Genomic DNA, 13,698 nt, shown 5'->3' on the forward strand with positions numbered 1-13,698 from the left:
AAACGAAAAGGCTATGTAAGAAGGAAGTAGGGGCAATGAGAGATAAAATTGTTCAACAGCAACAACAGTAAGGGAAGGGAAGGGAAGGGAATTTTCTTCCTTCCTTGTAGTTTCCCAACATTAATAACCCAGTAATCAACTTGCTTCAATAACTCTTCTTGTGCGTTCTTCTTCTCAATGCTAACAAAGCTCTTTCTTTTCTTCTTTCTTGGTATTCTAATATAAATTTGTTGAAAATATTTTCTGGTGCTAAAACGTAGAAGTAGGGTATCAGATGAGTAGAGAAAGGAGAGAGAAGGAAAAATCGGGCCTATGGAAGAGAAAGGGAATAAAAGACGGATGAGGTAGACGTGCGAAAAGACTTTACCGTTATAAAGGGTATTTTTGTAACTTAAACTCAAAAAAAAAAAAAAAAAAAAAAGGAATGTTGTCATATTCAACATATATTAACTTTTGTATCTTTTTCAAATGTTTAAAAAATATTGTCTCAATATAAAATAAAGTATTAAAATTGTACTTTGTGTGTAATTTTTCCTTGTTATTATTATGCGTTGAACTTATATAACATTAAAGAATTTTATGACATATTAATATACGCCAAAAATGTAAACGGGGTAATTTATGGCATCCAAAAATTATAAGATACTTTAAGTCAAAAATAATTAATAGATTTGTTTATGTGGAGCCTAGTAATTGAATTTTAATCAAGTAAAAAACTTTGTTGGGTTTTATTAAAAATTAAAATAAAATAAAATAAATCAATTTTAGGGGCTAAAATTTTGCCTGCATGGTTTGCCTATTCCATTAGTGTGACACATTTTTTCCGTGAGGTAATTGAGTAGGTAACTTGGCACGTCAGCCATTATACTATATTTGTGCATGTTATGTTTGCCTACACCATTAGAGATTCTCTAAGTCATTTCTTAACTGACATATATGCATTTGTAAAAGTGACAACGATTCTCATGAATATATTAAGAGTTGTGCTTTCCACACACTTATTTTACTTCTCACACATCCTTCTCAATTTCCAGTTGTCAGATCGAATGAATTGAAGAAGATCAATAGCAAAAAAAATAACAAGGGTGTGTGGGAAGTAAAATTAAGTGTGTGAATAACACTATCCTATAATAACTAATTGTTAATACTAACAATCTCCACTAACCAGATAAATTTTTAGGTTATAGAGTTGAAAGTTTTTGGATTAGACAATTGATCATTGTATCAGAGTCGTTAAGTTTAACCCGCTTTAGCGAAACACACTTACAAATTTCTAGTCATTCAAAAGAGGAACTATTTATTCACATCATATGTATCTAGAAAATAATTTCGCATAAACAGGAGTGTTTAAAAAAGTCCAATATTTGGTTGGATGAAAAGATAATAGGTAGGTAGCAAATCACGTGAAAGACCAAAAGGCTAGAGACACCTAAGGAAATTAAGGTGTTTGCCATTAAGTATCAATCTACAACACGTGATACATGTTATTGTGTCAACTTGTAATATTTATAAAGGGTGCTTTAGAGCCCCTTACAACTGTTGAACTCTAGACATAAACCCACCTATATTAAAACATCTAAATAAAATTCAAATTTTGAATTTGGTGCTATGTAAGATAAAGGATGTCCATACATTTAAATTTATTTACAACACTATGCCACCAACATTAATATGGCTATTACAGGTTTTTTGGTAGATTTTTAATTTATTGTCTTTTGTTTGTCAACAACATTCAATTGGTTTAAGTTTTTTTTGCTTTTAATTTTTTTTTTTAAAGTTATTTTCTTCTTTTATGTGAAATCGCCTAATCCAAATCTAATTAGTTCAATATACATTCTATTGAAAAAGTAGATACATTAACTTGTGAAAATTAAAAATAAAAAATAAAAATAAAGGTAAAAATAAACTAGTAGATACATTGTTTCTTGTAAAAACTAAACAATAGTTACATTATTTTCATAAAAAAATAAACAATATGTAATTTTTTTTTTTTAAATTACACAATAGGTACACAATTTTCATAAAAATTAAATAATAGGTACCTTATTTTTGGGGAAAAAAAACTAGTAGAAACATTGTTTCTTTTAAAAATTAAACAATGAATTTATAAGGTAAATTAGTTTTTATGTATTTTGCATATATGGGTTTGTTATTACCCAGGTAAATTATTTTTCATGTATTTTACATATACTGGGTATATTATTTTTCTTTTTTTAAGTAGGTGCACTATTTGAATCAAATGTTTTTTTTGTAGGTAAGTTATTTTGCATGAATTTTAGATATATCAGGCATATATATGTGTGTGTGTGAAATCATTTACTTACATTAATATGTAAAATATAATTTTATTGACTTAATTAAGCATGTATAATAACATATATTAGACATGTTTTATGTTATTATATATTAGGCAATGAATTTATAACATTATTGTTTTTTTTTTTGTAAAATCATTAATTTTCCCTTACCATCCATCCTCATGGCATTAATTATGTACATCAAACATTCAAATAGGGTTTATAAAAAAATTAAAAAAAAAATTCAAATATGGGCATTTTAGGCATCCAAAATTTTTTTAATGTGTGAAGTCAAACACAATTAATTAATTTGCTGATGTGGAATCTAATCAATGAGTTTTATTCAAGAAAAAAACTTATGTCGGGTTTTATGTAGAGAAAATTAAGTTTTAGGGGCTAAAGTCATATTTTCAGATTTATAAACTATCAATCAAATATCGAGAATATAGCAATCGTCATAGATTGATACCATATACCAGCCAATCACTATCAATATACATATGGGTCTCTTCACACAATCATTTAATTAGTTTTTGGGTTCCATATAGTCTGATAGTTCAATACAGTCGACTATGTTTGCTACAATTCTTAGAAAGTTAATTACCTATGTAATTCTTAGATCCTTTCTTTGTCCAAAGCTAGTCACCCACCAAAGAGTAAATTGGGGACCAAAAGAATGTTGTCAAACTTAGTAATTAAGGGCCATTTAGTTACTATTTTGTTGTCACTTTTCAATTTTTTTAAAAATACTGAAAGTTGGAAGCTAGTTTTGCTGAATGTTTTCAATTTTCATTCAAATGAAAGTAACTTTTGAGAGTTTTCAAATTTTAGCTAGATTTTCATTAAAAATATATGAAAACTAAAAACAAATCACTGATATTGTTACCCAATGGCCGGGTCATAACTTCGCTTGGTTTTTTTCATCAAGCCCTTGAATCAGACAACGAAAAATTAGTTAGGTTGAACAAATTCCAGAAGGGCACACGTATTATTTTAAAACCTGATGACGAATCTGAATTTCGGTGATATGTTAGGTTCTACATATGTTCATGGCACATGGATTGAGTGTAACATTATTTAGGTTTGTCTTGCTTGATCAGTTATATAAAATAATTAATTAATAGGTACATGACCTAATCAGTTTGAATCTTATCTTATATACTGAGAGAGAGAGATGCACACTACATTGGAGAATCACAGATTAATATGAATTAGTTGACATGCATTACTGTTAACTACGTACTAACGGAATAGTAGACGAAGATATAAGCCATGTGAGATTAGACAGTCAAACTTGGATGCGCTTTTTTTTGGCATAGACATTCGTTTTTATAAGGCATCAATATTGATGCCTCTTTAGTCTATATATTCGTTGTTTCTTTATTCCAAAACCCCCCCTTTGTTGTTCTTTATTTGAAAAGATCTAGAGAGAGAGAGAGAGAAAATAAACTCTGGGAGGACCATTGAATTGGTCCTTTTAGCCTTTACATAAAAGTGAATGCCTGGAACTTCTTGGGGATTTTAGTCCCTTACCTAGGATAAGATATGTGTGTACTTGTAAATAGTGTGTTTCCTTTCTTATGGACCACGCACATGCAAGCATGCCTTACCCACTGAAGAGTTAAGTACTCTTGCTATGTGTATAATTCGGAGCAAGTGTTTACACATTTTTTTATAAGTACATTTAAAATTTACTAATACAAAGTTGGTGCACCTGAAATATTTTAGAGAGTATATGCATGTTACCTAGTACTCGAGGGTTCACTACAAGAAAAATGAGCTATGGGTACAAAATAAAGGACACAATTGAGAATTTTGTGCCTATTTGACCATCAAAACACTGAAACAGTTCCCATTTCATAGAGGGCACCATTGATTGTGCCTATTGTAAAAAAAAATAGGCACAAATACATTATCTGACAGCTTTATTGAAAAAAATGGACTCTAATATATTATTTGTGCCCATAGTTTACTTCTAAAGACACAATTCTTTGTTCTTTATTATTTTTTTTCAAAAATTTGTGGTCCCACCCCCCCCCCCCCACCCCAAAACCCACTGACACCCTTCATAATTATCCCCACTATCACTCCCCCTTAGCCCACCCTCATCCATCCAACTCTATCTCTCTCTTCCCCTAACCCACCATACCCTTCATAGATCGTACTCCCCTCAACCCACCCACATCCATCCGACTCTCTCTCTCTCTCTCTCTCTCTCCCTCTCCCCTTAACCCACACACATCCTTCATATTTATCTCTTTGATATTTCCTTATTTTTAGTTCTGGCTCTTCCCTCTCTGCTCTCTCTAAAACGACCAAGCCGGACTCGCCGGCCAAGTTTCGGCCAAAACTAGGTCTCGACCCAATAGAGAAAACTGATCCTCTCATGGTGAGCTTCCTATCCATGTAAGTGGGTTTCTTCAATTTTAACTTTTAGATATGAAAAATTCTTTGAGATTCAGGACTAATTCGGTTTTAACTTGGCATGTTGAAGATTTGGTTAGTGGTTTTGTTTGGGAGATTGAATTCAAGCTGAACTGTAAGAAAGTGGTTCAAATTCTTGGATTTAGGTAAGAACCCGAGAAACTCTAACCCTAAACGTAGCCTTCTTTCGATTTCTAAGAGCTTGGCTTGTTTTTTGTGTATTTTTATGTGAATTATTTGAAGGGTGGTGATTTTATATATGAAAATCTGAACTTTTTGCCTGGAATTTAAGTAGGTACAATTGTATGGAGGAATTGGTTAGAAGAGATTGTATGTGTACCAGATCTGGGTTTTTTCAAGCCGCACCAGATCTGAATTAGTGTTCTTTTTGCGGCTTGAGTTTATATATTTTCAGATATGAGTTATTTATTATTGTTTATTTTCTGTATGCACGTCACAGTTTACTCACTTGGAGACTCGCTTCTATCGTACACAATTTTCATGTACCTCCCTGTCTATCTTGTTCTATCAATTTTTGTAGTTCTACAATTGTGTGTTCTGTTTGTTGATCAAATTTAATGAATTAGATCGATGGTTTTAATTTTTTAATACTAGTCATGACTTTGGCAATGAGAGGTCCAAATGTTGCATATATCATCCAGATTAGTTCGTCTGTGGAGCAAATGGAAAGATAATGTCATAACAATGTTGTATTGTTTTCTTGGATGGAGAGTTGATTGCCCTGTTTTTATGTGTTTGGTAATGCAGATACGAGAATGTAACTGTGGTGGAGAATATAGAGAAGATGGTAGGATCTTATCTTCCAGCAGATAAGGGCAGTTTTTGGTTTTGGCATTTAAGATATTTAAGTAGGGTTTCTCTTGCAATTGTAGAATTTGTTAATTTTGGAAGCATGAATTAAATGTTTGGGATTAACTTACAATGCTTCCTATCAAAACCAATCAAAACCATTTTCTGAATCTAATGTTACAATGTTGTGCACTCTCATTGATATGCAGATTTTCATTATGATGAATTTTCGGTCTTTCTCAAAATCTCCATAACTAAAATTCATGTGGCATTCGGTGTGAATTTTGTCGGATTTGTCTCATTGCATTGTATTGATTTCTTGTATTGTTACCATGCCCGTCAATTTTTCCTTTTTATTCCCAACTATTTTCACTTTCATGGAAAAGAGGTTTCTTGTTTGATGCCTTGCAGGAGAGCTGTGGTTTTGACAATTAGGGCAAATAAACGTCACTTATGAAGTATGTTTGTTACTTGTTTCATTATTAGCAAATGAACATAAATTTAATTTGTTATCTTCATTTAACTTCTTGATGATCACATTATGTTGATAATAAAAGGTGAGGATCGGATTTGAGTTTTCACTCCCTAAAATACTACGATGTCTAATAAGGAGTACGTTTCTTACTGGATGATTTTATTGTTAGAAATGAACATATGCTATTGTTATGTTATAGCTTCTTAACTGTTTATACACAACTAATAGTGGGGAAGGATTTTAGAGGGATGAACTATATATTACATTGGTACAGCCTACAAGTACCCACTTGAGGGCTTTGTTGCAAGTTTTTAGTTGTAGTTAAGTGTTTAGGTTGCTCTTAGGAGAGACTGAACAGTGAGGGAACGTGCAGTCGTAAGAAACTAAACAGCTCCATGAATCTTATCTTTCCGTATGGAAACATGGAAGACTTCACTAAAGCTAAAAATTAGATTTGAAAATACTTATTTATTAGCTTGTGCGTTGTAGAGCCTATAAGGTTCTTAGCAGTTTCTATCTTTCTTAGAAATTAATGTCATAACAATGATTGTCCAAACTTTTATTGTTTTGTACATCTGGTTTGCTGGTAATGATGGTTTAGCTGCTTAATTTAGTTGCATATTTTGTTCGCTGTAATTTGGTATAACAAAGTAGCAATGCATCACTGCTATTGAGTTCTTAATGCCGATTGAAAGTTTTGGTCCTGAACATGACTAGAAATAGGTCCTTTCTTTTTTTATTTTTTTAATTTCATTTTCACTTTCATTTGGATTTCAGGAGGATGATTGCACCATCCACCAAGTTGGAAAAAGAGGTGAATCTTTGATATGGCAGATCTGGAACTTTTACGTATTGATTTTAACCAACTCCTTTTTAGGTGTAATTTTGGACTTATTTTGTTTTGAAGTCGACTATATTTGTTTTGGCTTCTGATGAGGTGCAAGGCTTGCTGGGGAAGATGCATTTGTCCAAAAATGTCTGCTTTCAAGTTCTTTTGCATTAGAGATGAAATATGTAACATTACAATATATGTTTCTGAGATTGAGAATGTGTTGTAGGCTTTCTACATTTTATGAAAATTAAAAAAAAATAATAATAATTACCTCAATTCAGTTTCAATTTTTCAATTTTGATTTTTTTTTAATATTTAATTCTTGTTGGCACAATTATAATATAAGTGTCAATATGGCTGGAAAAGGTCTTCTGATAAAGTTGTCAGAAACAGGCACAAATAATGGTCCATTTGTGCCTGCCTCTTTGAGCACCAAACAGTGTATTGTGTCCTTTTAGCAATGGTGACGCCCATAGAGGGCACAGATACAAACTTAGTAGCTGCACTGTTGCTATTGGTCTATGGGCACATGTCTTGGTGCTCTTTGGCCTCAAAGGGCACATATAATTTATTGTGTGCAGTGCCCATATTTTTTGTAGTGGTTTGCGGATGATTACACGTATTTGAGAGTCATTGTATTTAGGGTTTAGGGTTTAGGGTTTTAGACATAAGAATGAAGTCAACACACAAAGAATCAAAAGAGAACCTGGAATCAAGTTTGGGAAGTCTTCCTCGTCATCTAACAAATGCCCTGTAGTATGATCTACTCCTGTTGTAAGAAAATAAATTTAAAAAGAATTAATTTGCTTTAGTTATGCTACTTGTGTGAAAATTATGTGAACTTCATGAATTTTGAAAATATGTCACTTAGACTCTATTTTCTAATAATGATCAACAACAGAAAGAGGTTAAGAATATATATACAAACTGCAAAGTCGTTCCAATGAAAATTGAGGCCTAAAATGAAAATGAAATGATTAATTTTTACAACAATATTCATTTGAGGTACATCAAATTAGATTTATGAGAATAAAAAGAGGTTAAGAATATAATATATATACAAATCGCATAGTCGTTCCAATGAAAATTGAGGCCTAAAACGAAAATGAAATGATTTTTACAACAATATGTATTTGAGGTACATCAAATTAGATTTATGAGAATAAAAAAAAAAAAAAATTCCCATCAAGAATATGATGAATAAAGAAACATTTAAGATACATGATAAGAGTACGAAGAAAATGTGGAACTTAATTCAAAGGGAGACTCAAGATCACATGCGTTGTTCGCTTATCTCTATACTGCTTTTGATAAACTGGCAGAGCACTGAAGAACAGTTGTAGATGAGAGATCAAAGATGAGTTGGTTCTTGTGTTGTGTGCTTCCATCCATTCTTATATCAGTCATGGAATTCAATATAAAAACCTTCGGAAGTCTCCTTGCAGTTTGCATGTATATTCATTTATCTCCTAGAATTATTTTGATGCGGTCCAAGTGATCAACAGTAAAATTTTAATTAGGGTGTGATAAAAAAGGTCTGTCTCCCCTTTCTAATGTAAATTTGTACAGAGTAAGCATCCTTAACAAATGGCTCGATTTTAAGGTATAATTAGAGTATATAGTGTTCAACTAGTAGTAGTAAATTACAGACAAAAAACATGTGTAACCTAATGAACCATATAGTTAGGCTTTGAACGGGATAAATTAATTTAAACACCATTTCCTGTGTTTGAAATTTAATTTTTGGTTATTATTTAGACGCGGTTAGAAAAAAAAAATTGATTGACCATTTAACAACACAACATTCTATCATATTGTTGGAAGAAAACATTTGTGAATGAGAGTAAGGTCCCATACATGCATGCTTTAGATATTTTGAGAGTGTGAACGAGATACACAGTCTGCTCACAAATAATTAATATTATTTGAGTAGAAGATCTGTGGCTAGCAAGAAGATTCAAACCAGTAATCTAAATATATTTGTCCAAAAGAAATGATTAATTAGTCTCCCCTAGCAAGTTGTAAATAATATATATGTCCCAACAATATAAATAGAATACATAGTGTTATCTTCTACAAATCTGTGTCAGTTTGAATGTTATATAATTTACATACATAAAATATTTAATAGATGCGTGTTTTAGAATTAAACGAAATCTGGTCAACAAACAATTTTATATAAAATGCAAGATGTAAACATTCATGTCAAAAGAAAACGTACAAACCCACAAGGGGATTGAAAACTATGAGAGAAAGAAAACACCAACCTCAACAACCAGTATAAAATAACAAACAATGGAAGAAAATGTATCGAAAGGGGTAGCTTGGAAGACCCACATAATCTCGATGAAAATACGGTAAAATTAAAGTAGAAGGAGAGTCCCACCAAACAAAAATCAGTAGAAGAGGATCGATGGTTCGCAAGAGTATCAGCTACTTGATTCCCTTCCCTTTAATTGTGAGATGAGAAGACCGAAATGGATTTGGGAAAAAGCGTCAAGGAACTGGCCTTTGAAATCTCGAAACTCACCACCATAACCGACACGACAGAACTCTGCTTCCAAGCATCATCAATATTTTACCCAACCATGATAGAAGGATGCCAACGCCCCTCCAAAATAACCAACCATGATAGGAGGAAGCCACCACACCTCCAAAATAATGTGAGCTCTACGAGGCCTACATGTAGCACCAAACATCTTCAACACAGACAAATCTCAAACTTCATTATTCATACCACCAGACCCCAATTCTGATAGAAAATGGGTTTGATCAACAATAAGCTTAAAAGCATAATCGACATTACTTCTAACTTCTAACTCTTTCATGCCGAGCTTGGTTTCTCAAGTACCAAATGTACCACAAAGGTTAAACAAAAGCTGCCAACCACAAATCACATAATTGAGGAGTTTGGCTAAGCCACACAATGGGTAATCCAATTTGGTATCGAATTTGCCATTCATGAGATTCGAACCTAAAACCTCTTACTTTCAAGTGAAGAAAAATACCACCAAACCATAGTTATGAGTGGCTGGTTCATTTAGACTTAACTCTTGTGATTTGTAATCTTTAGTCAGATGCTCCGAAAACCCTTGTATGAGGGGTTGCGATGTTGTTACATACACTATGGGAGTGAGGAAGTGGGCTAAGCCTCCCAATGGCTAGCTATAATAATGTAGTTCAAATTCGTCTTTGGCGAGAATTGAACCTAAAACCTCACACTTATAAGTGAATAATAATACCATTAGATCGTAGTATAAATTGGCAAAACTAACACTTCCTTAACATATACAACAAAACTCTAATGGCCCACAACAAAAACCTCTTTTTCTTGCTGCCCTTAATGGGCCTGAATTAAAAAAAAAATCATTTTCTTCTCCCCTAATGGGCCTATATGTGATTCATTAATTTAGCATCAATCACAATTGACGGAAAAGTTGTCACCCAGCTTTTATATGTGGACACCCATGAATTTTGCTCAAGGTTAAATAACACTTGCACCCATTAAGTAATAGATGGAGATCCGTGATTCATTTTTTTACACAATTTTTAACACATGTTATACATACATATATAAGAGGTTCTTTATTACCCATGACAAGCACTTGTATAAAATTTAAGGAAAACTAATTAAAAAGGTTTGAAAACTTTGAGTTTTAATCAAAATGACAAAAATGTGTTGTAAGTGAATAGTACCAGGATTGACTTTTTAGAGCAAAAATGTCATTTTCGTTAAAAATGAACAGTACCGGAAGTGTTTCGTTAAAACTCCTTAAAATTTATGTGTTTTGTTAATTTAAAGTTCCTGGTATGTGAGTTTTCAGGTCACTTTTTCTCATGAACTGTAAATTAACATGTTAGTATTTTTGGTTTGGAGTTTTTTATTCTTTTCCTTGAAGACCTGATTGAGGTGCATCTGATGCCATTGAGTAATGAATTTGTTTGCATTCGAAGTAAATTTCTTCTAACCAATCGCACACCATACATACTGATGATGGCGCAATAAATTGGAGTCTATCATAAAATCTTATGTAAGTCTTTAAATGATTAAGTTTAGGATAAAAAAGAGATGAAATGTAAAATACAGAAAATGGGGGGTACAGAGAAAACAATTTGATTAAGTAAAACGACATTCTTGAGAAATTGAGAAATTAACAAGTTATTTTAGGTGTTAAAAAAAGGTGAAAAAAAAGAGGGTGTCCGAAAAAACATGAGTGTCTGAATTGGACGTAGATAGAATTTTTCTAATTTACACATGTGCCCTAAAAACTCTCTCTCTCTCTCTCTCTCTCTCTCTCTCCATAATCAATATTAATTTCCATGCAACATGAAATCCTGGAATAATCTGCAATGTCACCCGTTACCTGCAGTTGTGTCGGCTCTAAGCTATCTCCATGTCGTTGATACATGAATATTGTCAACAATCTCTCAAATACATTAGTAGAAAAGTAAAATCATAAACGAAATCAACCACGCCCCCAAAGTCCAAAATAGGGACTCGCATAAGTGAGATTTATTAGGAGCTGAATTGAGAGAACTTCCATAATTTCTCATAATATATTGGTGTTAAATTTGATATCTTATTATGGTGGGTGTTGAAATCCCACGTCCGCAAGAGAAAGAAAGAAAAGAATTGCCAAAGATCCTACTTCTATAATTGGTGGGTCACGTAGTTATTCATTTAAATATCATAATCTCACTTCAACTAATATTGATGTCTTTTGTGATAAAACCACACATCTGACGGATTGTGCAGATAATAATTATCAAGTGAAGAATAGTATCGGTGTCGTTGGAAGTATGTATTTTGCTCATCTCTCTGATAATCCTGTAATGGGTTCATTATGTGGCCTAGCATGATTGTTGTATCAAAAGGAAAAAAAAAGTTCTAAACGGATCTAGTAATAGACATTTCATCTTTCTAGCTAGTGGTCGACAAGTGTTTTTTTTTTTTTTTTTTTTAAGTAAAGACAATAAGTATTTTAGAAAGATGATGGATGGTTTACCATACATCATGTGTGCACATAAAACTTTTGGGTTGTAAAGACGTGCATGTAGCTAAAAGGCTAGAAGGACCAAGCACAAGCTCACAAAAACATTGTGCTAGTTGACAATGCAACGTGCACTACTTTTCACTTTCTGGTTGTCTTATAACAAAATGAATGATTGGCATTGCCATTGCCTTCAAGCCACAAGGCAACACCGCGTTTAATCCCAAAAATTCAATAGTTCAAACGGGCCGCAAGAAAATAAGGGTTCATGTGGTTCATCATCTCTCCATTTCAATGGATTCGTGTCGAAATAAATGGTTCTAGAGGGAGAGTATTGAAGGGTTGATATGTGAGATGAGCAAAGAAGTGACAAAGTGCCTTCATCTGAGCATGATTCAGACTGAGTCACACAAGATTTTTCTTTCACTAAGACGAATATCGGAAAACATGAGAGGGGAGGGGCATTTGTGGTTTTGGCTTTCTATAGGGTTTTCGAGATCTCTTCACTTTTGTAGAATTTCAAACGCGTCATAATTCAATAAATAGGTAAATTTCTTATTGTTTATGCTTGTTGCTGTTTATGGGTCAATATTAGGCACTTAACAACAATACTATGTCCCACTCAGTCGGGTTTTATTCAAGATCTAACTATTGCAATAAAGATTCATCATATCCTTATATGCAAGATTTAAGCATTTATTTTTCGGACCACTCAATGATACGTATCATGGAGGAAAATTGCAATATTAGAACATAAAGAAACTTTTATTTTCCTGTAAAATGTAATAGGAAACGAGCACACAATAAAAGTTCATCATGGATAATCAATTAAGCAAAGAAAAACTGAATTTTAGGCTTTAATGATATTATCTTCCTGAAGTAAGTTCCAAACACAAAAACTATTAATTAACTGAGGTGTTTATGTACAATACAAGTCCTTACATTGTCCTCTCTTGCTCTAATTCTCCTAGCTAGCTAAATACTAAAATGAAACTTCATAACCACACAGTACAAAACATAATTTTTCAAAAATAGTACCGTGAAATTAACAAACTAATTTCAACATATTATATAAATGATATGAAACAAAACAAAAATGGACTTCTCCATTTTTCTTGTACATCTTGAGATCTCTGTTTGGATTTGCATCTGATGCTTTGCTACCTGTTCTGGATGGGATTTGAGCCACTTGGTGGCTTCCTCCTCATACTAGACTCCACAGCTTTCTTGGTCTCTTTCATGGCTCCACTGCTACTCAAATTGTTTAGAGTAGCAGTAGGTCTTGTAGAAACAGAAGCCATTGGAATTAACAGCAGCTTTCTTGATAGGGTTTCTTTTTCTCTTCTGGGAAAGATCTGTACTTCATGGCAGAGACAAAAAGAGGAGCACAGCAAGATTTCAATGAGTATCAAAGCAAAGAGAGAAGCGATCTTCATAATTGAGTTATTTGTTCAAGTGAAGTAGAGATGTGGAAACTACATATATACACTGGTACTTGTTAAAAGTAGTGAACGTGTGGGAGTAGGTTTATATGAAAAGGGCATGCAACATGCCTACTTCACGTGGTTTGCCAAAACTTTTTGCTTAATTTATTTAAACTTTCTGCCTACAATCCATTGCCTGCGTATGACCGAAAGCTACATTGACCAAGTAAACAATCTCTCCATGATTGTAAAAGCTATTTTTTGCCCAGAAAAAGAAATTAAACTGAGAGTGCGTTTACGAATTTTCAAAGCTTAAAAGCTCTCTCTCCAAAAATAAAGGGGCTTAAATACGTAAAAGCTTTTCTGCCTTTTTTTCTCCTTTGGTAACGTATGGATGAAAGAAAAATGAGCTAATGTAAATGGGTGGTAGTGTCTTTTGGGTTAA

General features: G+C 32.8%; 1 long non-coding RNA gene across 2 annotated transcripts; it reads left to right on the plus strand.

Annotated features, from left to right (window-relative positions):
* The first annotated feature begins 4,353 nt into the window (after positions 1–4,353).
* On the plus strand, positions 4,354–7,114 carry LOC125468018. Of its 2 annotated transcripts, none has more exons than XR_007253202.1 (4): positions 4,354–4,703; positions 4,792–4,867; positions 5,943–5,989; positions 6,784–7,114. It is a non-coding gene; the product is annotated as an uncharacterized LOC125468018 (long non-coding RNA). The 2 variants fall into 2 exon arrangements; XR_007253201.1 differs by having other exon boundaries at positions 4,354–4,686.
* Positions 7,115–13,698: the final 6,584 nt, after the last annotated feature.

Source organism: the organism of the source record quoted next, unplaced genomic scaffold (genome assembly GCF_019419815.1).
Source record: "Pyrus x bretschneideri cultivar Hongxiangsu unplaced genomic scaffold, Pyrus_bretschneideri_v1 Contig53, whole genome shotgun sequence".
Classification (NCBI taxonomy): Eukaryota; Viridiplantae; Streptophyta; class Magnoliopsida; order Rosales; family Rosaceae; genus Pyrus; species Pyrus x bretschneideri.